General features: G+C 36.8%; 1 long non-coding RNA gene across 1 annotated transcript; it reads left to right on the forward strand.

Annotated features, from left to right (window-relative positions):
- The first annotated feature begins 8,122 nt into the window (after window positions 1-8,122).
- On the forward strand, window positions 8,123-27,080 carry LOC147009870 (uncharacterized). The gene is made up of 3 exons (XR_015053040.1): window positions 8,123-8,246; window positions 8,572-8,682; window positions 26,983-27,080. It is a non-coding gene; the product is annotated as an uncharacterized LOC147009870 (long non-coding RNA).
- Window positions 27,081-27,313: the final 233 nt, after the last annotated feature.

Below are 27,313 nucleotides of genomic sequence, written 5' to 3' on the forward strand. Positions count from 1 at the left end.
TCCTCTCCTGTCGCAGTCAAAGTGTGGCCCTAAATGGAGTTCTTTCATCCCCTCTTTCTGTGCAGGCTGGACTTCCTCAAGGTAGCGTTCTGGGCCCTGTTCTTTTTCTGGTTTTCATCAATGATCTCTCGGAATACCGGGCGTAGTGGCGTGCGCCTGTAATCCGGCTACTCGGAGGCTTGGGTTGGAGGATCACTTGAGGACGGGTGCTCTGCACTGGGCCGCGCTATGAGAGGGTGTAGGGCAGCCCGGAATCATGGCGAAACCCAATCCATATCCCTGTGTCGTAAGAGGCGACCAGGGTTGCGTCAGGAAGGGCATCCGGCGTAAAACCTCTGCCAAATCAGTATGCGGATCATAACAGATGATCCGCTGTGGCGACCCCTAACGGAGCAGCCGAAAGACGAACAACAACAACAACATCAATGATCTCTCGGACTCTCCGGAAAATCCTCTATTTCTCTTTGCCGACGACTCCACCCTCTGCCGTACCATGTGTCATCCCTCAAACCGGCAAGCAGCAGCTTCTTCGCTCACTGCAGATCTGGATAAAATCACAAACTGGTCCAACATGTGGAACATGTCTTTCAATCCAGACAAATCTCACACTCTCACTATGTCTCTTCGAAAGGACCGTTTAGAAAATCCCCCCATCCACTTTCTCAACAATCCTCTGGAAGAAGTCTTTTCTTTCAAGCTTCTGCGTCTCACTATCTGCCATGACCTTTTCTGGGAAAGTCACATTTCCAACCTCACCTCAAAAGCCAGTCGCCGACAGGGAATCCTCCGTCGTGCTAAGTCCTTCCTCGGCCCTTTTGAGCTCCTGACCACTTACAAAGCTTTTGTCCGTAGCCTGATGGAGTACTGCTCTCCCCTCTGGGCTGGTGCTCCTGCTTCCCACCTTTCTCGGATTCACGCTGTCGAAACCAGGGCATTTAAGATCATTGGCATCTCCCGCAATGAAGCTGAGTCTTTGGGCCTCTCACTCAATCACCGCAGGTTGGTCGGTGGTCTTTCTGTCTTCTACCGACTCCTCTCCAGCCTTGCCCCGCCCTGCTCTCTCTGCGATTTGTCCCCACCACATTTCCACAGGGCGCTCAAGGTCCGCCAACAACCCTCTTCTGGTAAAACTACCAAAATCACGAATCACTGCTCATCTTCACTCTTTCATTCCTCTTTTTTCCCGCCTTTGGAATAAACTTCCTCACTCTATTCTTTCCCATTCTTCCCTCCAGGCTTTCAAAACAGCTGTTCACCACCACCTCTTATCTTCCCCCATCCAAATCCTCGATCTTTTCTACCCCCGATAATCCACCCAAGCCCACTTCCTTCAATTCCCCTGCTTTCCTTCCTGAAAGTCCCTGTAATGTCCATCTTCTCTTCGCCATGTTCCCCATCCCATCCCCATCCCATCCCCATCCCTCTGCCTTCCACAGTTCACCTAATGTGTCTGTTCCCCACTGTTTTGTCCCTCCCACTCCCGCCCCTCTTGTCTCATGCCCCCTTGCTGTGAGTTGTGTGTTAGCTCTCATACGAGCCTCGACCAAGGTATACAAAAAAAAAGTACCACACCACGTGATGAAACACAGCTCAGCTCAACACGATGCTGCACGTCGTGGATTCACCACACCAGTGGTGAGAGGATGTGTGTGGGAACTGCAGTCGTGATGGGATAAATCTGTTCATGAGAGCATGATGTTATGGAAGAAATCCCGTGGGAAAGAAAAGGGAAAGTAAAACAAAATGCGAACCCGCGATTAACCTCCCTCCTAAAACAAGATAATAATCACCGAGGATTTCTCCCATGGACCATCTTGTGTTTTGGAGGTTCAAGTACTTGGTGTCACGTGGACGATGTCTGCTGATGCGGATTGGCCACACTCACTGATCTCTACTGCTGGATTGGTCACGTCCACAGCGATTGTATCCGGAGGAGTGAAGTCACCGGAAGTTCACTTTCCGCCATCTTGTGTCCCTCAAAACATCACTGCAGCGAATGCGAAAACAGCAGACTGGAGGTAAGAAATCTCCAAATGCAGCAATAAACTTTGCATGTAATTCATGCAAAGTTTTATTAGTTGGTGTGATGAACTTGTGAAAATCACAGACCATTAAGCCAACACCAGGCTTTTTCCTCTACCCCTCAATCTCCATAACTTCCAGGTTCCTATCTAATTCCAATTTAAACCCATCTACTGTTTCTGTCACCAATTCCTTTGCAGGGAGACCGTTCCATGCATTAACTACTCTTGGAGTGAAAGACCTCTACCTCACTACCTTCTTAACTCGACTTTTCTTTACTCTCCAGCAATGCCCCTGGTGCGATCACTGTGTCTACTCTGCTGAATAATTCTTCTGCACTTATTTTGTCGATGCCCTTCAATACCTTAAACATCTCGATCATATCGCCTCGTAACCTCTTTCTTTCTATTGCATAAAGCCCTGTCTCCTTCAACTGCTCCTCAGCCGAGTCGAGTGAGGCCCGGGATCAATCTGTTCGCCCTGCTTTGAACCCTTCGACATGGCAGCGATGTCCTTCCTGAGTTGTGGTGACCAAAACTGCACACAATATTCTAGATGTGGCCCTCACTAAATTCCTGCGCTATGTAAACGACTCTTTTGATATACTAGTACGTGCCCGTAAAAAAAAAAAAAAAAAAAAAAAAAAAAAAAAAAAAAAAAATAAATAAATAAATAAATAAATAAATAAATAAATAAATAAATAAATAATATTAATAATAAATAAATAAACCACACAGGCCGTTTCTTCGCTCTCACGTGCCCGTACGTGCGTGACCCGGAAGTTCGATATTATTCGCAGTTACGATTATTCGCAATTTATTTTTAATACCCAATTCTTCAATTAGCACCAACGTATTTTACCTTTTCGCAATGTCGTGGCAAGGAAAAACAAAAAGAGAAGAGAAGAGAGAGAAAATTTTTTTTACTTCCTGGTTCGGAGCATACCAGCACTTTGATGTTTCCGAAATTTATACACCGTCTAATATGAAAACGATCATAACTTGGGGCATTGTGTTTCTCTATAAATGCGCATAAGAAATCGAGAAATTATTAGAATACACGAATTATTAGAATACACGAAGCCCGTACGTTGTAACCCGTAATGAGGAACGTGGCTGTGCTTCCCTTCCCCATCGGCCACGCCCACGCAACAATGTGTCTTGCCATTAGTTTGGTAAATAAATGGCCGTAACTTGGGAAGCGCTTGTCCGATTAATATCAAACCTTGAAAAGGCACATCCTCAGGTCCCCAGCAATATACCTGGCAAGTTTCAATTATATCGGACCGGTGGTTGTCGAGAAACAGCGGTCACACCACGGACTTCTTATAATAACCTGGACCAGCAATGCCATCTACTCGCAGCAGTGAGAACTGAAGTCACCGGAAATGGCTCAGCGGCCATGTTGCGTTGCCATTCGCTAGTCGCGCGCAATTCAAAAAACCTGTAGATGCATTAAGAGTTTTAACTATTTTGCCAGTATTTTGAACCGGTAAACGTAAAAATGCCACAGTGCGTGGTGTTCGGATGCAATAATAAGTCTGGGAAGAGCTCCACGTGCACCTTTCATCGGACAGAATGCGATTATTGATGATTTTTTTTCTCTTTCAATCGTAAATCTATTTTTAGAATATTATTTTCAGAAGTTACAATTTAAACGTAAAACGCCAGTATAACAATCTAAATGATGGCAAAGTACAGTCGATAATTTGAAAGAAAATGTAAAAAAAACGATATTATCCAGGAATACGCCGGAAATGAGTTTTCCAGGCGTCTAGAATTCAATTTTTTCTCTCATACAGCACATCTGTGAGTGCTATACAAAGATTCGTCTCCACCATGTTGTTCGAACCATGAACACTGGATTGAAAGATAAACCCATCAGGAAAAAATTCAGCAAACTGATCCTATTTGCACATCAATAGTTTACTCACCATTTGCATTGAAGTGTTTCTCCTTGGTTTCGACATATCTTATGTTTCAACCTACTGCGATTATAATAGTTGATCGTCATCTTCTATAGGTCAATGCATATTAAACCAGTCTCATTAGTGTGTAGATTATAGATCATGTTCATTAAGGTTGTCCAATGTCTGTTCAATGTTTTCATGATTGATCAATATATTATAGGCCATACAGGGTAGCTTTAAGCTACCCACTATGGCCTATAATATTGTTACGGCTGTGGAAATTCACAATACACCATAAAGGGTCCTTAGATCAGTTATGACGATAAGTATGTGTGTAGTTAGATTTCCCCACCGTTGTTGGTTTAGAGGGAATTTCCGTGTTCACAGGGCTGCGATCCTTTGAGTTAGCCCTTTTTCTTTTCTCTATCATTATTTTGGACCAATCATCCCCCAACAACCAAATCGCCACCACCAACATCACTCCCAAGCAACTACAACTCAAACACCACCACCTTCGCCTCTTTACATCCACAACTCCACCCCGCAAACATCGCTTCACCGCCATTCTCAAACGACGCCCGCCAACAACCAAACTCCCACCACCTCCACCTTTCTACCACACGCCGGGCCATGGGTTGTGAATGCGTTCCTTTCGTCTCAAGAATCGGATCAGGAATGCTTCATGCCCCCTTTTCATCCATCCAATGGCTGAGCATCGGGTGGCATAGCCCTGCCTCCGAACCTACTGTGATCCAGAATTTTACATAGACGCTCCTCCCCCGGGCTATATAAGCGCGAGCTCGCAGAAGAAAAAAAGGTGCAGTACGTCGGCAGAGAACCCAGTGGGAGCAGTGGAGTGGCAGCGGCGGAGTGTTGGCAGAAGAAGTCAAGTCTGCAGTGTCGGCGGGGCAGTCAAGTCGGGAGACAGAGCTCGAAGCCGACGGGAAAGGCAGACGGGGAGCGCCGGAGAGAGCTCACCGACCACGTCAGGGGCACGAAGCCAGGCACAGCTACGCTGACATCGCGGCTTGCCCGCCATCGCGCCACGAGGGCGCGGGTAGGACCCTTCGGTCTCGTGGACCTGGCCGCTCCTCCAGGTTCCACGTGCATTAGGCCCACAGGCCCAGTCTGACTCCCTTGCCTTTGAGAGGGTCTTTCCTTTGCTTTTGTGTGAATGCGTGTTGTGGCGCCATGTCTTGTAAAGTAGAAACTGTTTAAGTGCATGTAAATAAACATTGCTTTATTCGGTTGTAATTCTTACTTTCATTGCTTTGCTTGTAAATTGCATTCCTACTGTATGGCTGTGAATACGTGCTTGCCTTGTCTGAGTGTGGAATAAATGTACTTGTCGAACTGTTCCCCGTTTCGTTGCGTCCTTTCCTTTGTTTGAAAGTTCCATCTTGCATCACAGAAGGAATTGGTAGAAGGGTGTAAGCACCTGGTAATCACGTTCGTCGGGGCCGGCGATAACACCGCTCGGTTATCACTGAAGCACGGAACGGACCGCTTAAGCGGTTCGTGTCCTAGGCCGGCCAGCGGCGAGGTACGATCGCCCGGTTAACTACCCACGCAGGTACTTAGGTAGGTCGAGTTTGGCGAGCAACCCTATCCTGCGCGGGTGGCTGATTGGCACGATTGTGGTGAGGTCGAACTGTCACGACTGAACTGTCCGTTCTGGTGGGCGACGCGGTCGCGATTCGAGTTACGTGGCCAATCGCACGCCGGGCGGACCGAAATTCGTAACAATATATTGATCAATCATGAAAACATTAATGAGACTGGTACTGGTTCAATATGCTTCGACCGACTACAGAAAGCTACCCTCTATAATATACACATATTAATAGGAGGCCATAGGTTAGTCTGTAGATTATCGATCATATTTATTAAGGTTGTCCAATGTCTGTTCAATGTTTTGATGATTGGTCAATATATTATTAATTATAGGCCATAAGGCCTATTATTATAGGGGGTAGCTGAAAGCTTCCGCCTTATGGCCTAAAATAATACAAATATTATAGGCCATAGGGGGTTAGCTATACACATTACATTGATTATCATCAGATCATATGACATATGATATGATAATCATTCATGAGAATTGTGACACCTCGTATTCACTCACCTTATTGATTCGTGCTGCAGAGCTTATATTAGCTTGGTAGTGATAATGCGCGGTGGAGACTGTTGTTAGTGAAATGAAAATCCTGTTCTTATTAAGCTGTACAAAATGTTGTTTCGAGCGAGAAATTCGGCACAGATTAATATATTCAATCTGTGAATTCGGATTGGCAATGCAACATGGCGACCTCAGTCGACCTCTGACTTCAGTCGACAGAGGCCGTTGCTGGTCCAGGTTATTATAAAAAGTCCGTGGGTCACACACACACACACACACACACACACACACACACACACACACACACACACACACACACACACACACACGCACGCACGCACACACACACACACACACACACACACACACACACACACACACACACACACACACACACACACACACACAGCTGTAATTATAGATAGATAATTGATCCCCCTCAAAATACAACTGAAAAGCAGATTTGCTTCACATTTTGCTGCCTGACACTGTGCTGCCTGCTTACCTCCCATATCTCTTACCACCTCGAGATCCTTCCCCATGTGACACACTCCAACATTACCCCTTGTATCCTGTAATCTCTATTTATATTGTTCTTCGGAAGAACTTCTTCCCCATCGCCAACACCTTACACTTGCTCAGGTTAAATTACATTCTCCAATCTTTTGCCCAATCTATGAGAGTATCAACACTTTTCTGAATCTGATCACCACCCCCTCTGCTATCCACCTTCCCTCCAAGCTTTGTGTCATCTGCAAATTTGCAAAACCCCTTCACCCCTCTCTCCAAATCATTGATGTAATTAATTAATAGTAATGGTCCGAGTCCTGATTGCTGAGTACATATAAAGTTGACAACATTAAGAGAAGAGAGGTGGGATGAAAGGGATCCATGGTGTAAGGGAGGGAAGTGAATGAGGGGGAAAGTATGATGTTGGGGGGGGGGGGTTCCTTCCCCACTCCCCCAAATGGTAGGGGAATGTTGATTTAACCTGAAGTTTGTACATTCCAAAACATTCTTGTGTGCAAAATGAAAGCAGTCGAATCATCTTCTTCATTTATTGATGTAATTTTTCAGTTTTTAACACGTAACTCCTGAATATGTTTTGAACTTTACATTGTATAACACACAAGGAGTGTTGAGATGGGGGGGGGGGTACCCCACGCTGCCTGTGAGAAACGTACACAGCTACATGATATTATTTAAGAGAAGGATATTATATTTGTAAGGTTTCAGGATGTGTTGGACATTGAAAGGCCATGTATGGATTTATTGGCCTCGTCATGGTTAACTTTTGCCTGCGAACTTTGGTCTCAAAACGCCCTTCAAGCCAACATCTCGTAGTTGACAACCTTGCCCGGAAAACATGAAGAAACGTAGAATAACAAAAAATTGCCTAAAATTCCAAAACATATTTTAAATAACATAAAAAACATGACTTTAGTTTTGTTTTGTTATTGATGAAGTGACCTGGAGCCTAATGTAACTTGGATGTTACACCTATGTTTGTTTTCCGATCCAACCCTGTGTCGGGCCTCATAATATGCATTGATCGCCACCTTGCAATTGCCAAGGATCTCCAAGGGAAGTTTCCAGAATTCGATTGAGTAACAGGAACAGTAATTTACTTCAAAATCCATTAAAATATTAGTCAGAAGTTGAAATATATTTGAAGAAATATATTTTGCAAAATTGGCCGGGCCCGGTTCAACGTTGCGTGTTACGACAGTTCGCCTCTTTTGGGGACACAAGATGGCGGAAAGTGCACTTCCGGTGGCTTCACGCACGATCCGTCGAGACCAATTCAGTAGTAGAGATCAGTGGCCACATTGAAGCATTGTGCTTCCGAAATGGCCGAATCAAAGGTAACTATACTCGAGGGGATGGCGTGGTACCCGACCATGTGATGAAAGCACAAAGGTGACAAGCTGAAGAGTTTATTGTAAGCTACAGGTACATGATCGATGGACAAACATGAAATAGAGATTTTACATTCATTGATGCAATGAAGGGTTCATATTTGAAGAGAAACTGTTCATGTTTATAATTATTGTTAACAATCAACACATGGCAGGAACATCAAGCAAAGGAAATGGTGAAACAGGTGTCTTGTTGGAAGAATGAGATGACAAGATGTGAGGAGGTGTGTCCGGTCCTGGTCATGGAACTCTTATTCAACCTGATGGACCACTTGGGGTGAGAAGGAAAGATGTAATGACACGGATTGTTCATGAGATTGGTTAATCATGTCAATAAGTTATACCAAGCAGATCTTCCCTTCGACTGGATCAACAAATATTAACATTTTAGACACAATGTGGATCTCACACACCACACCCCAAACTCTTATCACTTCATCTTTTACCATGGTATCTTGAACAAACCAACCCGAAATATACGGAAAGACACAGCTCCTGTAACTGTAACAGTAACCTTGACATTCCCCATGAAATGTGATGTTCCTCTGGGAGGAATCATCACCTGTTCTCACGGTGTCACAATGATGGTTTTAATTTCACAGAATCGGAACTCGAACCCAGAATAACAAACATCAATGTTGAGTGAGATACCGAACTACCTGTCTGACAGCTGTCTCCCATCAACAAGTGGTTCATGGATTAAGAAGTACAAGGTGGGGCGGGGGGTAGAGGGGTGAAGGGAGGGGTTGGGGGGGGGGGGTTTGGGGAGCTCATATGTCTGTGCTGTGCTGTAATTTATGAGTGCTGTAATTAATGAATGAACATGACAAATACTGTGTGAAGCATATGGTTGGAAATCACACAGATTAGAGATTATATTGAGATATAATAAAGTTACTTAAACGTTACATCTGACAAATGAACCCCATTGTAATTGTTACATTCCCGACAACGAATCGACATGTTGTTCATCACCACGTGTGATGTATCTTGAACAAGAGTGTGGATGGTTGTTTCAGCGATGTTTTCCTTCAATTATTCGATACATTCAGCATAATTATCGTGTGTACGTCACAGTGTTCCATCATTTTAAACGTTCACGTACCACCTGTAACACTGAGGGAAAATATAATCTTCACCCTCACTGCTTCCCACCAAAATGATATATATATATATATATATATATATATATATATATATATATATATATATATATATATATATATATATATATATATATATATATATATATATATATATATATATATATATATATACATGTCAGATATAAATGCCCCACCCTGTTTCATCTTCCCGAGAAGATCACATTCATTACAAGGAAATTTGGAAAGATTATCAAAAAATATTTTTGAAGAGTTGGTGAAATTAAATACACATTGTGAGTGATCTATGAAAACATTCATCACTCGACATTTGTGAACATTAAACCAGAACTGCACTTACCTCTTGGTGATCCATCATCCATCGACCTTCCTATCTACCTTAGTGCCCAAAAATCAACCTCCTGTGGAGAAACACCGATGGTGTGGAAATATGAAGGTGGAAGACATTGATTTGTAGCAAAGAAGTTGATGGGAGGGGGGGGGGGGGGGGGGAGAGGTGTGAGGGAGAGATGGTGGAAGATGGAGGGGAGATGGGTGTGGCGGGTGGAGATATGGTTATGGTACAGGGGGGGGGGGGTGGGGGGGGGTGGTGGAGAGACCGTTGGGGTAAAGAGCAGGGGGATGAAGAGACGGTAGAGGTGGAAGGGGGAAGGGTTTGCGGAGGGGTGAAGGTATGGTTTGGGTGGAGGGCAGGAGGGGGATAGAGAGATGGTGGGAATAAAGAGAGGGGGGAGTGGTGGGCGTTTGGTGAAGAAAGGAAATGAAGATGACGTGTAATGAGGAGAGGAATGTGAAGATATTCATGGAGACATTGATTCTCATTCACTGTGAAATACTTTGCACAAAAATTACTGAAAGAAAAAGTGAAATCTCGAATGTGTGAAAATGAGATTATCAGGAATGTCACGTTTATATTTACTTCGAAGGATTTTCACGTTTGTAAAGTGTTGAAGAAGAAGACACGTCAGGTCGTCCTCGCTGATCTGGTCCATCATGATCCTCTCCTGGTTCTGGTTCCTCCATTATGGTTGACGACCCAACGAAGGCCAAAGAAATGAGCATCGTACTCAATATCAGTAACTTCATTGTCCTGCAGCACATCAGAGTGTGTTTTGTGATGGAGGTGATCCAGAGATGATTACCCTTGCCAAAGGAGAGGATGTTGCATTTTGGGTCCGTCCGTCTGTCTGTCTGTCTGTCTGTCTGTCCGCACAGAACTTTCGTATTTTTCTCGGCAACCACTTGTTGGATTGAGACAAAATTTTCGACATTGGTGCGACAGTAGGGTGAATATACTGGTTCTGGCTCACTTTTCCCCATGTAAATGAATGGGGGATTTTCAGCGATTCATTTTTGTTTTCCCTAAAAATAAACCCCCTTTTTATCCCAAGGTATATTTATTTGTCTCCCCTTTTAACCTGGGGACACTTTTTTTTTCAAATAATCCATGCAATAAGATAAAGATTTGTTGAAGGTGATTCGAAAGAAATATCTAAAACGTCTAAGCCTCGGGACACTCTTTATCAAATAACCGATGCATATTGTTTAGCTCACTCATTGAACCTATAAAGATTTGTTCATTCTCAAATTCCTTCAATAGTTTAATTTTCTTTGCACAATAATCCCCATCTAAAATATTGAAAAACAAAACATTTGAATCTTTATATTTTTTAAGATACCCCTTTTGTGCTATTACGAAATGATAAACTTCTCTTAATGATCTCATCTGGCCACCGCCCGAGTTGCAAATCATTTTTGTGTATAAACCACGCCATAAAAAAAGTTTTGTTTCAAATGTTTTCAGTTCATGCCGTGAAAATGAGGAAGTGTTTTTTTGACACGGTCGTGCTGTGATAATGAGGAAGTGTTTTTGGACAGTCATGCTGTGAAAAAAAACAGGAACTATTCTGTGAGACAAGGTCTCGTGTTTATATTTTATCTCAGAACACGAACTGAAAACATGTTTAATCAAAACCATTTTAGGGTATTTTAAGTATGTTTTAAAAATGATTCATACAATTTGAGAATATATCTCCCAGTTATTTTCCAAGCTGTCTCACCTGAAGCGTCATTTCCTGTGGCCACACCCAATGATTCAGCAATCTCCTCATCGTTGCTTTATAAGTGATTCGCCAGACAAAGTTTCTGCCAGACGGGATTTTCATTTTTACAACTGAGACATGAGCGATCTTTCTTCCGCGAACAAAACAGCTCAACACAAAGTTGGTAAGCCTGTGTATAGGTTCCTCTTTGAACGATGAAGCAATTGATTATAAATTAAATCGTGATAATTCTGATATATATATATATATATATATATATATATATATATATATATATATATATATATATATATTTTCTTGGCAGGTCCTTGGAAGAAGAGCAGTTTACATATCATGCCGAGGTGCATGAAATTAATGCTCTTATTGAAGAGGTCAATCATCTTAGAAGAGAATTGAAAAACATTTTTAAAGACTGACACGACGTCTTATCATGGCCTCTGATCTTTTTGCCATCTTGTACCAATGGTAAAAAAAAACTGAGACATGGACTCACTCTCTTCCGATGAAGATAACAGCTCACTACAAAGTTGGTAAGTTTGTGTATGGTTTCCTCTTTGAACAATGAAGCAATTGATTATAAATTAAATCTTGATAATTCTGACATATATATATATATATATATATATATATATATATATATATATATATATATATATATATATATATATATATATATATATATATTTTTTTCTTGGCAGGTCCTTGGAAAAAGTGGAGTTTACATATCACGATGAGGTGCATCAAATGAATGCTCTTATTGAAGAGGTCAATGATTTTAGAAGAGAATTGAAAAACATTTATAATGACTGGTACGAAGTCTTATCACGGCCTCTGATCTCGAATAAATTAAACCAATGGTGAGACACGTGTGTGTGTGTGTGTGTGTGTGTGTGTGTGTGTGTGTGTGTGTGTGTGTGTGTGAATATATGTGTGTGTGTGTGTGTGTGTATATATATATATATATATATATATATATATATATATATATATATATATATATATATATATATATATATATATATATATATATATATATATATATATATATATATATATATATATATATGTGTGTCTGTGTGTGTATATGTGTGTATGTGTGTGTGTGTGTGTGTCTCTTTCCCTGTCTGTCTCTCTCTATCTCTCCCTGTCTGTCTCTTTGTATCTCTCTCTGTCTGTCTTTCTACCTACCTCTCTCTGTCTGTCTCTCCATCTATACCCTTGACTCATTATTAATTTTTTTTTCAGCTCGATCAAACAACATCAGCTGTTGAAGCAATCTGGTACAACACATGATTTTCTCGAGGTAAATGTTTCTGAATTATTATTTAGTTATTCTTTTATTAATATCACTCTCTCTTTGGAATGTCGTCTTATGTTGGTTGCATCATTAGTTTGGACGTGGTTTCACCAGTACACTGGAATTCATTTTATTGGCCTTGGAAGGATGACAGGCTGAGTCGGCCTCCTGGTGTGTTAATTCAGTGGTCAACGAGGCTTGAACTTAGAACCAACACCAGGCTTACTCATATTACCATGTAATTATCTTTATAAAACCTAATTATTATACACTTTTTGTTTCAAAACAGAATATGGTGTCTGAGTTTCGAAATCACAAGACATCTGAAGAAGATTGCTGGGAAAGATTATACATTCTCGCAAATGAATATTTAATATTTGCAATTTTGATTAATTATATTTGTTTTGTTTACAATTACTTGATTTTGAATTAAAAAAAAAGGATCAAGACATGAAGGAGAGGGAGGGGGTGGGGGGGGGGTAGGTGCGCTCCCCAATGACCCATCACCCCTCATCCCACCCCTCCCCTCCCCATGTGTGCGTGTGGGGAAGGGTGGGGGTGGGATGAGGGAAGTGGTGGGTCAAAGGTGGGGGCGCACAGGGGGATGAGGGGGTGGGGCTCGTGTGGGTGGGGCTTCGGTGTGGGCGGGGCTTGTGTGGGCGGGGCTTGTGGGGGCGGGGCTTCGGTGGGAGGGGTTTATGTGGGTGGAGCTTGTGTAGGAGGGGTTTATGTGGACAGGGTTTATGTGTGCAGGGTTTATGTGTGTGGAGTTTTTGTGTGGAGCTTATGTGGGAGGGGTGAATGTGGATGAGGCTTATGTGGATGAGCTTTGTGTGGATAAATGGATGGGTGGATGGGTGGATGAGTGGAGCTTGTGTGGATGGGTGGATAATTTTTTAATTAAATAAACATGTTGTGTGTGGGGAACTAATTAACTAATCACTAATTATGTGAATATGATGAATATGGGTGGAGCTTGTGTGGGGTTTGTGTGTGTGGAGCTTGTGTGGAGCTTGTGGGGGGTTTGTGTGGGGTGGGGTTTGTGTGAAGCTTGTGTGGGGTGGGGTTTGTGTGGGTGGAGTCAAAAAGGGGCGGAGTCAAAAAATTTCAATTTATCTTTGTCTTTTGTAATTCCTGTGAATAAAATGAACCTAAAATCTCTTCCACTTCCAAATCATATATCTTATAAGTCCAAGGAACCGTATCTATTACATCAACAATTTTAAAAAGTTCTTTGTCCATCTTTTAATATAACCTTTTTCAAAAAGAGATTTCCACCTATATATTCTTACGATATCACCAACTTTGAACTTAGGTTTTCTGACATTAATCTCTTTTTCATATTTTAATTTTGTAAATGTTTCTGATGGTTTCATATTTGTTGACGTGTGAATCGTGTCATTATACTTATCCACAATATCCTGAATAAAAGATGACCATTGTTGTGAACCAAGTTGTGTGAATTTTTTATATAGTCTCTCTTTTAAGGTACGATTAAAACGTTCAACAACAACTGCGTTCCCTTCATTAAAGGTACTGTATAATGTAACACTGTTATTTTTTAGAAAATTCATAAATGTCTTGTTATAAAACTCTCTACCCTCATCAGTCCACAATTTTTTCGGTTTTCTCTTACTTTTATTAAATATCTGTTGAAAGGCTAACATAAGAGTATTACCTGTTTTGTTTTTTAATGGTACAACCCATGCGTATCTACTCCTCAAATCAATAACGGTTAAAGCATACTTGTACCCCTTATCATTATTGAGTTCAATCAAATCAGCAGACCAGATATAATCAACTTCCTTGGAAAAAACTTTCCTTCTCTGAAACTTTGTGAATATTGGTTTATGTAATTCATCAGCTAATTGCTCTTCAGTCTTAATGACATCATTAGAGCCTATAAGTTTTTTGAATTTCCAAGTCCAAGTTTCAATTTAGCACTGATCATCTTCTTCACAATGAAACGATCAACTTTTTCTCTCAAGGTTGGATTTTGTATCAGAGACAAATTATACATTTCTCGATCGGCTTCATGCTTTTCTTCCAAAGTTGTGGTATTCCCATAATCAATATCGTGTCTCATGCACACTTCATCAACTCTATTTATGGGTTTACTCCATGATTTAGGATTGTCTGCCTTATCTAATCTTTTTTCCAAGTTTGTGCCTGGACCACAGAAAGAATACCCTGGAAGATGTAATTCCCCTGGTATTCCAGTAGTTGTAAATTTACTTCCTGATAAAAACTTTTGTATATCTCCTCCTCGTTTGTGTTTGGAGATAAATTGATTTTTTTTTGAACCACACACTGAACATATACCTTTTTGTATAACCCTGTTATTTTTACTTTTAATATATGAAATATTTTTAGTATTAGTTTTCTTTTTACATTTAAGACAATAACTCATTTATTTATGAGAAAAATTCCTGCATAGTGCAAAAACCTTTTTAGTTTCCAACATGCACATTTGAATCTTAATTTTTAAAACATAAAGAATCCTTAGAAATGCCTTCACTCTCTCCTCCATTTATTTAAGAAAAAAAAATGAAAAACTTGAATTAAAATGAATAGCTTGTCGATGTCAATAGTCTTGTCGAAAATATTTCGAATAGACTTGTCAATTGTTTGTTTTCCTCCTCGGTGGGTTGAGTTATTTTCTGTAATACCACCAATCTTTTTTTAATCTCACTGGTTTCCATATTTTGATATTTATTTTGTCTCGCTTTTTCCTCCCTCTCCTCCCTTTCCTTCTCTCTCTTTTCTTTTTCCTCCTTCTCTTTCTTCTCCCTCTCCTCCTTCTCTCTCTTCTCCTTTTCCTCCTCTTTCTTCTCCCTCTCCTCCGTCTCTCTCTTCTCCTTTTCCTCCTCTTCCCTCTCTTCTTCAACTCCTTCCTCATCCCTTATTATCCTTGAATCGCTTACACCCCATAGAATATCATGCATATATTCATCAGGATTTCTTGTTATTCCTGTATCCAAAATATTTTTTTTACAACAGGAAAGCAATAAAATTTCTTTTGAATTTCTAAAAGAGCCTTACCTTTTCTTAACTTTATAATTTTTCCATTATTTAACATTCTAATTAAATCTAAAGTTGTCGGTTTATCAACATCAGCATAATGCCAATCTTTTATTGAAAATACCTCATTCTTATGTTGTAGAACATATTTATTAAAATACCGAATACCCTTTTCTTGAAGGTATGCTTGGACACAGAAATGATAATTTTCTTGAAGCCTTCTTGCTGTCATTTATGTATTAGAAATATATGTTAGAATAATATTATGGCACGAAACACCTCCCCATCTTCCCATAGTTAAATCATTTTGTATTTCCTTACTTATTATATATAATCCTGTTTTTTCTGTTTTCATGAGATAAACAAGGGCAAAACCATTATTATATTTACCCTTATTAAATTCTTTTATTTGTTGTTTACTAATCGTGGCCCCACAAAACTCATTCTCGATACCAAGTGGATAATATTCTTCCTTACGAGACTGATTTAATTGTTCCAGGTCTTCGAGGTCAATTTTAAATGACCAATTATACCCTAAATCATTCATATCATACCCCCATTGTTCTATTCTCATACAAACGATACGCCCTTCTTTATAAAAAAATATTTTAATTCGAACTGTGAATTCTGTATGACCTGGAGATAATATCAACACTTCTGTATCTTTGGAATACACGGCCGTTTTATTTAAGGATATATATTGTGATAAATCGCTTAATCTCACCAAGTCATTCGCGTCAGTCGGGCTTGGATAATTTTTTAATTTATAAGCATTTTTCATGTTAATATTTTTGGTTATATTATATTTATGTCATTCAGCCTGTGCCTTTGTGTAATAATTTGATAAATCAATATCCAGTTCTTGGGATACACCAAAGATAGAACCATCTTTACCAACATAAGTCATTTATATTAGATTAAAAACAATATCATAAAATTTTTTATTTTTGTTGAGTTGAAATAACACATATAGACATAATTGACCACAACACTTGGAATTTAATTCTTGGACTTGAAATGTTTGATAAACACCATTCTGTAAGAATTTTATGACTTCAACAGGTGGTGGAAGACCAAAACTATCAAAATAATATTTGTCTTGACTATTAAAAATACAAACCCAATGAGAACCGTTCCCAATATTATCTTCTAAGTTCATAATAATATTCTTTGTATGTTTCAGCACATTTGTTAATTCATCTCTCATACAAATAACCACATTATGAATTTTTAATTTCTTACAATATTTGACAAGTTGTAAATTTGATGTTGTATTCTTTCCAAATTCATTAAACCACTCATCAATGCTCATTTATTTATTAGAAAGATATAATCCATTACCTCTTTTCGTTAATTTTACACCTGCTTGTGCTATAGAAGAAAGCATATCTCCAACTAACAATCTCGCTTTATCAGGCAGACCTTCAAGTTTTTCAGCAAAATCTACAATTACACCACTTCCACTAATTTGTTTCTCCAACTCTTTGTTATGTCTTTCCAATTCTTTTTGAGCCTGGAGTTGAGCCTTCCTTTCATTGGCAGTTTTCACCGCTGTTGAAATACCACCCGTCAATGCTCCAACCGCACTTAAACCAGCAAATAAAGGAATTAGAAATGGGAGAAATCCTCCACTCGTCTCTCTTATTGAATATTTTTTCAACATTGGTTTTGTCATTTTAATTTTAAGTGAGCCAGTGTCATTCAAGATTTTAACCTGTTCTCTTGTGAGCAAAACATCAATTCTTACTGCTCCTTTTCTCTGAATTGTATTAACGTTAATCGTACAAGGCTTTTGATTTTGAACACAAGATGATAGTTTATGAAGATTGATTTGATTAACATATACCCCAGTTGGTACTTTGCCACTCATTTATTTAACAAAAAATTATGTGAGACTAATCATCACACCATTATCTGTATTAATCTGTAATTCTGTTTCTTCCAAAAGCAAACAATATGTATCAACTTCTTCACTCTCTCCTCTTTCAATGTATAGGGAAGTATCCACTCGATTAGACTTTATAGTTTCCTTTTGAGCGCTCAGGTCAAACGCATAGATTGTATACAAACTTTTAAATGCTGTCATATCCAAAATAGGTTCTTTATTTCCATTACTTTCACACACCTTTTGGTAAGACTTGTATGCTTCAGCAAAATCATTTTTTTCCCAATTAATTTCCAATCTATCTCGTGGATAAAATGTTCCATCTAGAGAAACGCGAAGTTGTTTCACCTTAGCATTATCACTCAATGCATTATTCTTATCAGTCGCAGTATCACCATCTGGCTTTTTAAAAATGATCCACAGATATTGTGGCTTTCCTTCCAGAAGACCCAAATTCCACATGTAAGTGGTTTGGTTGAGTTTAACGTGTTGACATCTTCTTTTGAGGTATGATACACTGAGTGGTTTCTTTGAGTTAAGTCTTCTATTCAACATCTCTTCTGTTTTAAGATTAGGAGTATATTCACTGATATACCAACTCATTTCCTCAATTACAAATGTATTCTGTTCACCAAAAGCACTACCAACACCAAAAAGCAATCTATTTTCATTATCATTCCTTTGTAGTTGAAATCTAATTTTAAGACCATACAGAACTTTATCATGATCACAAAATCCAAATATACCTTTAAGAGGAACTGCCACAGTAAAACTATTTTCTGCTTTTGTATCATCATTATACGCTCCGTTCCTTTGAGTATATCCAGGGTCTGTGTTTGTTCCCGTTGACATATCAGGAATAAAACCTTCGACAGACCCCTTTCCCATTCTATCACTGAATGTATAGAGTGTAAATTTCATCATTTCAGATACAGCAGAGACATAATCAACCGCTTCAACTTCTTGTGTTCCAATATACAAATGCACACTATCAAACATTTTCCAGAAGAAATCATTTACAAGTGTAGCATTTGTGTTAGTCGCAGCCTTAGTGAATTTAAATTTACACAACAAGAAACTTTCGGATAGATTCAAATAGGTTTGTTGATTATTTATTTCAAAACTTTTTGTACCATTCGTATTCCAGTCTGTTCCAGTTATTGCATTTACCTTGAAGTAATCTTCTTTTTTAGTGGAGTTTGAGATAATAATAGTATCATCCAAATCATAGATACTATCAATTGCTTCCATACTTGTATTTATTTAGGAAAAAAGATGTTAAAACTTTTGAAACCCTGATCCAAGTATTTGAATTATTTTCTGTCGTTCTTGGGGGGACAACTGAATTTTGCCTTTCTTAATTTCTTTTATTGCTTGTAATTTATGAGATTCCTTCTGGGCATCTTTTATGCTCTTTACAGCACCTGCTGCATTTCCCACAGCAGAAGCAGTTGAACCAATTAGATCTTTATGTTTAAGAATAGTTGAACCAATACCCATGAGAGTATCAATTATCCCATCTCCTCTAAATTGATGTCCAACACCCCTTTGTCTCTTAGGTTTATTGTATCCTCTACCAAGAAACATACCTTCACCCTTGTAGTATGGGGAAAGGAACATCCCATCCTCTGTAATTATTTTATATTTTCCCAACTCGTGTTTCCTCACAATAACCATCGTATTTATTTATTGGAAAACTTCACGTAGGTGAATTCTGATGGATATAACTTCTCCATTAAAAGAAATCATACGATTATCTTGGTCGGTTATCCTAAAATTTACTCTGTGTATGGTTTTTCCTGACAGAGGGAGATAAACCAAATTTTTGGGTTCCATATTGAATTTATAACCAATTGGGGTTGAGTATGCGCTGAATGAAAATATTGTATTTGTTTTTTTTCCATCATTATAAGCACCATCAATCAAATCACAGTGAATTAACACCGAATTTATTCCTGAGGATATTTGAATGACATTATCACTGTAAAACATCCCATTAGTTTCAATCTTTTTTGAGGAGAAACCCAATAACTCTCTAAATGAATTATCAATTGTGAAATCAACCTTGTAGTTATTTTTAACTTTAATCGTTGATTTTGAAGTATGTTTTTGAATGTCTATAACAATATTTTTGGTTCATCACCCTGTTCTTTCATAAGACGAGCAATTTCGGAAGATATTTGAGAAATCTCATATGCTCCGGGTGAGACTGTTATCGTTTTATATCCACTTCCGGGATTATAACTAAACTTGTCATTTTTATCAGTTATATTAAATAAGGCATTATAAGTTTCCATGGACAACAAAGATTCCTCATATTCTTTTGTTGTGTCAAGTTGTAGTGGGTATGAGAATGAAGATGTGTGGTCGCTTGTTGTGAAATTAAAACTCAGGATTGTGCTTCTCATCTTATTTAATATGAGATAAAATGTCTTTATATTGATATTTATTAATTATTTTCATGTTCATCAACTGGTCTAAAATGGCTGATGCTTCATTAAAACAATTGTTATTTCCAGCCTTCTTACTGCCTAACAACAATAACAGTCTATTAATTAATTGCGATGGGTCATTTGGAAGAAAACTAACACCTGAACCGAGGATACTTAAAGCCTGAATAATGTGTTTCTCCTTCTCATTCTTCCTACTTTTACCAGAAAGAATAACCCTATAATTTAGAGTGTTCAGCAGATCAATATATACTCTATCATCATTATTTTCCATATCCAATGGTTTATCAATATACTTTGATTCATCCCTCACAGTTGAACCTTGTCTTCCATCTTTTGTGAGAAGAAACATTAATCTCGGAGTTAGTGTAACAGGGGGTTGAGCAGAACCCAAGAAACTTAATTCATCATTAAATATCAATACCTTTTCTTGAAGAAGATGAAATATTGCTGGTTGTTCTGTTGGAATGAGTCCTGCTTTGGTTTTTGAATCCGCTGAATATTCATTGTTTTGAAGAGCATTCACAATATAATCAGGGGGTCGATTAATCTCTTCCAGTTGTTGAAATAAACCTTCATCATCATATACCTTTAATTCTCCTAAATGCTCTAATTCTTCCTCCGTCATTTGATCAAAATCTTTTAACATTTGAAGTTTTTTAGGAGTATATTCTACTGTGGGAACTGTGGAAACATCTTTCATTTTTTCTTGGGAAGTTTTTAAAAGTGGTTTATAGTTGTCATTTATATATGTAATTGTTTATAAAACAAAAAATATATCCCTTAATATCTCATCTTGTTTCACAACAATATATTGATATTTTTCAGTCGTGTGCTTCATGTAATCCTCAAATTTCTTTTTACTACATAATGTAGAACAATTATCTCTCCAAAAATTATTGATATCTATTGAATTTAACTTGAATAAAATAAAAGTATTAGCATTGTTTCTGATGGAACGACGAGGAAGTTGAAAGTACGATTGACTAAGACATATACAATTACAAGAACAATGTCTCCCTCTTGTGTAATAGCTGTCCATTACCGTTTGGTTTCTCTCATTAACACAATCATCAAAGATAACGAGGTTCTTTTTTGATTTATCCAAATCTTGGGGAGACGGTATATCATCCGTATTATCACTAAGAATACAAGTTATAAGATTTGATTTCTTTTTACATCTCTGTGTATCACAAAAAAGTTGAATTATATCTTCAATGTTATAATCATTTAGGTTTTTTTCACGTTTAAATAAACCGATTATATCTTCTTTTTGAAGACCAGCATTAAAACCTTGTGAGAGTAGTTGATACTCTGGTTGAAAACTCGACTTTGTGAAAATTATTAAATTATCATAATCTAAAAAGTTGGGAGTGAGGAGCATCTTTAAAAGTAAGCAGGTTTTTCCACATCCACTTGAACCAACTATGAGACATCTTAATGAATTTGGGAGATTTTTATGGTTGTTAAATTTTATCTTATTTTCCCAAATGGGTAAAAAATCATTCATTTATATATTTGGAAAACAGGTTATTTAATTTATTATTGGCTTTTTTAGAAACTCTATATTTTATCCTAAGTTCAGGTTTAATTTCAAGATAATCCATTATTTTATTTATACAATATCTTGTGTTGATATTTCCCTGAAAATTACATCCATGAATAATATATAACAACAATCCTTTGAACATTTCTCTTATATGTTCAGTTTCTTCCCTTGTAAGGAAAGGTGTGTTATCACCCTCATACTTTACATTCATTTCTCTAATCAATCTTGTAAAGTAATTCATTTTTGGTTTAAATCTAAAAGAATTATTTTCCTTTTTGTATTTTTTATTATCATTAATTAGAAGATAATCATAGAATATACATTGTTTATCGGCTTTTGACTCTGTGTTTAATCCCCGTGTTTCACACGCAGGACAATTCTCAAATTTGTCATATGGAGAATCAGGAAAGTCTAGCATATTTATAAAATAAAACTTTACTTAAACTGAAATTCATCTATACTTTCAGTTGTATATTGACTCATATTTAATAATATTACCATCGATATCGATATACTTTTTTTCATTATCAGATTCAACGACAACATTTTTTATATTAAAGGTAATTTTAAAATGATCGTTAACTACTATTGAACGAAATGTCATTTCACTGATATATTAACATCCTTTATTTCATCAGGATTTACATCTTTAGGGTTGTTGAAAAAATACAAACTTTAAAAAATCATCTTTTTAGATATACACATTCTAAAATCAAACCCTCTTAAAGCTTCTTCTTATATTGAATTACCAAAAGAAATAAAACTAAAGAAGGCAGTTGTTAATATTAAGAACAATGATAATAAATGTTTTCTCTGGTCTGTTCTTGCTCACTTTCATCCACCAAAATGTAATTCAGAAAGAGTAAAACAATATATGAAATATGAGAATACCTTGGACATTAAAGATTTTAAATTCCCAATGCCACTAACAGTTATTCCTAAATTTGAGAAAAAGAATAATCTTTCTATTAATGTATATGGATTAACGGATACAAACAAAGTTCAAATATTAAAAATTTCAAACAACTATAAAAATGAAGAAACACACATTGATCTTTTATATTTTAGTGTTGGAAAGAATTCACATTACACATACATCAATAATTTATCAAGATGAATCTCTTCTCAGGTATTCAGAACAGCAAACAAAATATATCCTTGTAAGCGATGTCTTAATTCATTTCATACAAAAGAACGATTAGAACAACATTCAAAATATTGTAGTAATCATAAATCAGCTGTAATTACAATGCCTAAACCTGGTGAAAAGATTTCTTTTGAAGATTATAATAAATCTATCATGCACCCATTTGTGATATACGCTGATTTTGAGTGTATCCTTAAAAAGATAAATACTGCTTCTCCTAATCCAAAAGAATCATATACAAATAAATATCAAAAACATATTCCTTGTGGTTTCTGTTATTATATCAAATCATCTGTTGGAGAAAAGTATAACAAACTTGAACATTATAGTGGAAAAAAGCTTCACAAGAGTTTGTAAAACGATTAGAAAAGGATTGTATAAGACTCACTAAATTAATGAAAGAAACAAATGAACCGATGAAATTAACCAAAGAAGAAAAATTAGAATTTAGAAAGAACAATATCTGTCATATTTGTGAGGGGGAAATTAAGGAGTCTAAAGTTAGGGATCATTGTCATCTTACTGGTAAATATAGAGGTCCCGCTCATTCCTGTTGTAATCTTAATTATAAATTACCTTCTTTTGTTCCAGTCTTTCTTCACAACAGCGCCAACTATGATACACATCTATTTATAAATGAACTTTCAAAAACACCAGGGAATATTTCTGCCATAACAAACACAAGTCAAAAGTATATTTCATTTTCAAAAATGATATTCACAAAACCTTTAACTCGTATTAGGTTTCTAGATTCTTACAAGTTTATGGGAACACCACTAGCCTACCTCGCATCAAATCTAAGCTCCACGGACTCTTTTCCAAATCTTAATTCATTCTTTCCAAAAGAGGAAATTCTCACTAAAGAGGAAATTCAGATTAAAGAGAGAATTCAAAGTAAAGAGGAAATTCGAATTAATGAGGAAATTAATGAAGAAATTCTAACTGAAGATGAAATTCTAATTATAAAGAAAATTCGAACAATGAATGAAATTCTAACTAAAGAGGAAATTCAGATTAAAGATGAAATTCTGATTAAAGAAGGAATTCTCACGAGAGAGGAAATTCAAACAAGGAATGAAATTCAAAGTAAAGAGAAAATTCTTACAAGTGAGGGAATTTATCCTTATGATTATATGGATTCATTTATGAGATTTAAAGAAACACAACTTCCTTCAAAAGAAAGTTTCTATAATAACCTTTATGAAGAAGAGATAAGTGATAAGGAATATAAACACGCACAAGAAATATGGAAAATATTTAAGATAAAGAACCTTGGAGAATATCATGATTTATATCTAAAAACAGATGTTTTATTGTTAGCTGATATGTTTGAAGCTTTTAGATCACTCTGTCATAATAAAAATTGTTATGGATTCGATCCTTCCCACTATTTCACAGCTCCTGGTTTAGCTTGGAGTGCAATGTTGAAAATGACAAAACAAGATATAGATTTAATCAGTGATGTTGATATGCTTTTGATGATTGAGAAGTCTAAGAGAGGTGGAATATCACAAGTATGTTCAAAAAGATATGCTAAAGCAAATAATAAATATCTTCCAAATTATGATAGTGAAAAAGATAGTAATTATTTGATGTATTTTGATGCTAATAATTTGTATGGATGGGCAATGTCTCAATCTCTGCCTTATGGTAAATTAGAGTGGGTGGAAGAAAAGGATTATGAAAAGGCTTTGATGAATATTGTTATTTCTTCTCAAGAGGAATTGAATGACGAAGAAGAAGGTTATTATTTTGAAGTTGATTTGAGGTACCCGAGTGATCTTCATAATAAGCATAAAGATCTTCCTTTTGTATGTGAGAAAGAAACCCCAAAGAAAGAATGGTTAAGTGATTATCATAAAAGTTTTGATATTAAAGGCAAATCAACAGAAAAGTTAACAACATTCTATGATAAAGAGGGATATGTTTTGCATCAGAGAAGCTTAAAACAGTTTTTGAGAGAAGGATTGAGAGTAGCTAAAATTCATAGAGTTTTAAAATGTAAACAAAGTCCTTGGGTGAAAAAGTATATTCAATTCAATACAGATATGAGAGCAAATACAAAAGTACAATTTGAAGGGGACTTTTATAAATTAATGAATAATGCTGTATTTGGAAAGACTATGGAAAATGTTAGAAACAGGCAAAATATTAGATTCGCAACATCTTGGAAAGAAGCTTCGAGATTGATAAATAAACCAAGTTTTGAGAGAGAAGAGGTTTTTTTCAGAGAACTTTTCTGCAATTCATATGAAAAAGGAAAGTATTGTAATGGATAAACCAATTTATATTGGAACAGCAGTTCTTGATTTATCAAAGGTATTGATGTATGATTATTTGTATAATGATTTAAAGAAAGAGTATGGTGAAAGTGTTTCATTGTTGTATATGGACACTGATAGTTTTATCCTAGATATAAAAACTGGTGATGTTTTTAAAGATATGAAGAAAAATATTGGAGTATATGATACAAGTAATTTTAGTAAGAAGAGTGAGTTATTTTCCAAAAAGAATGAAAAGGTTATTGGTAAGTTTAAGGATGAGTTGGGTGGAAAAGTAATGAGTGAGTTTATTGGATTGAGAGCAAAGGCATATGCTTATAAGTATGGTGATCAGATTGATAAGAGGTTAAAGGGAATAAAGAAATATGTAATAAAGAAATCAATAACTTTTAGAAATTATTCTAATTGTTTGATGAATAAGAAAGAAGAATATAGGAAAATGAATACAATAAGAAGTTATAAACATTACATATATAGTGAAGAAGTAAATAAAAAGGCATTAGGAGCCTTTGATGATAAGAGATTTATTTTAGATAATGGAATAGATTGTGTTCCATATGGATATTGTATGATAGAGTGTATAAAATAGATTGTGTTTTAACGATGGGAAGATGGGTTAGGGTTTTTTAAGGGCTACCGCCGCGTTTTTTCGCAATATATAAATGGTCAAACCAAGTATTAATCAAATTAAAGAGTGGAGAAAATCTCAGTCTTGGTATATAAATGGGAAACATAATGAATGTGAAAAATATCAAATAAGTCTTATTGAAAAAATAACTAAAACAAAGGTAAATAAAACAAATAAGCGAATCAATTTAAAAACTTGTAAGTTAGAGGATGTAAAGAAAAAAATGAATATCCTTGAATGGACTGAAAACTTTGATGGTTATCAATTGAACAATGAAAAAACAGTTTACTATAATCTCAAAATGATTTGTGGCTCAGGAGGTGGTCAAACAAGAGCATTAAGAGAAGTTTATCATTTCGTAATGGCACAAAAGGGGTATCTTAAAAAATATAAAGATTCAAATGTTTTGTTTTTCAATATGTTAGATGGGGATTATTGTGCAAAGAAAATTAAACTATTGAAGGAATTTGAGAATGAACAAATCTTTATAGGTTCAATGAGTGAGCTAAACAATATGCATCGGTTATTTGATAAAGAGTGTCCCGAGGCTTAGACGTTTCAGATATTTCTTTAGAATCACCTTAAACAAATCTTTATCTTGTTGTATAGGTTATTTGAAAAAAAGTATCCCCAGGTTAAAAGGGGAGACAAATAAATATACCTTGGGATAAAAAGGGGGTTTATTTTTAGGGGAAAAAAAATATGAATCGCTGAAAATCCCCCATTCATTTACATGGGGAAAAGTGAGCCAGAACCAGTATATTCACCCCACTCTGGTGGTATAAAATATAATCTACTGGTGTTCCTGGTGGGAAAAATACAATCTACTGGTGTTCCTGGTGGAATAAAATATAATCTACTGGTGTTCCTGGTGGTATAATATACAATCGACTGGTATTCCTGGTGGAATATAATATAATCCACTTGTGTTCCTGGGGGTATAAAATACAATCTACTGGTGTTCCTGGTGGAATAAAATAAAATCTACTGGTGTTCCTGGTGGTATAAAATATAATCTACTGCTGTTCCTGGTGGAATAAAATATAATCTACTGGTGTTCCTGGTGGTATAAAATATAATCTGCTGGTGTTCCTGGTGGTATAAAACATAATCTACTGGTGATCCTGGTGGTATAAAACATAATCTATTGGTGATCCTGGTGGTATCAAATATAATCTACTGGTGTTCCTGGTGGTATAAAATATAATCTGCTGGTGTTCCTGGTGGTATAAAATATAATCTACTGGTGTTCCTGGTGGTATAAAGTATAATCTACTGGTGTTCCTGGTGGTATAAAATATAATCTACTGGTGTTCCTGGTGGTATAAAATATAACCTACTGGTTGGTGTTCCTGGTGGTATAAGATATAATCTACTGGTGTTCCTGGTGGAATAAAATATAATCTACTGGTGTTCCTGGTGGTATAAAATATTATCGGGCCTTCAATATTTACGTTGAAAAGAGAGAAAAAACTATTTTGAAGCCATTTTACTACATGTCCAGCACTGCACTTTATGTTCACCACAACTATAATAATTAATGTTCGTGTGTTTGAGTGTGTGTCAGGTACGCACAATCGCCTGCAACCTGCCGAGCCTATAAGGATAGCCTCTGGATATACAAACTCCCTCTAAGCTGTCTAGCCTGCAAGGAGAGCCTCCAGGTATGCACACTCTTCACCTCGAAGCTGTCCCAGCTTTGAGGCCTGTATGCATCTGGAGAATGTGAAGTATTTGGTCAATTTGACTGAAGATGAACAAATGGATAAAACTCGTGAAGTGCATTTAATAAAGTTTTGGATTTATGAATTTTACATCATATTTTACTGAAATTCACAACTTTCAAAAATATACACAAACAACTATAATTACATCACGTTCAGTCTGAGTAACAATTC

This window comes from Eptatretus burgeri, chromosome 17, assembly GCF_056783735.1.
Source record: "Eptatretus burgeri isolate ZD-2024b chromosome 17, Ebu_testis_v1, whole genome shotgun sequence".
Taxonomy (NCBI): domain Eukaryota; kingdom Metazoa; phylum Chordata; class Myxini; order Myxiniformes; family Myxinidae; genus Eptatretus; species Eptatretus burgeri.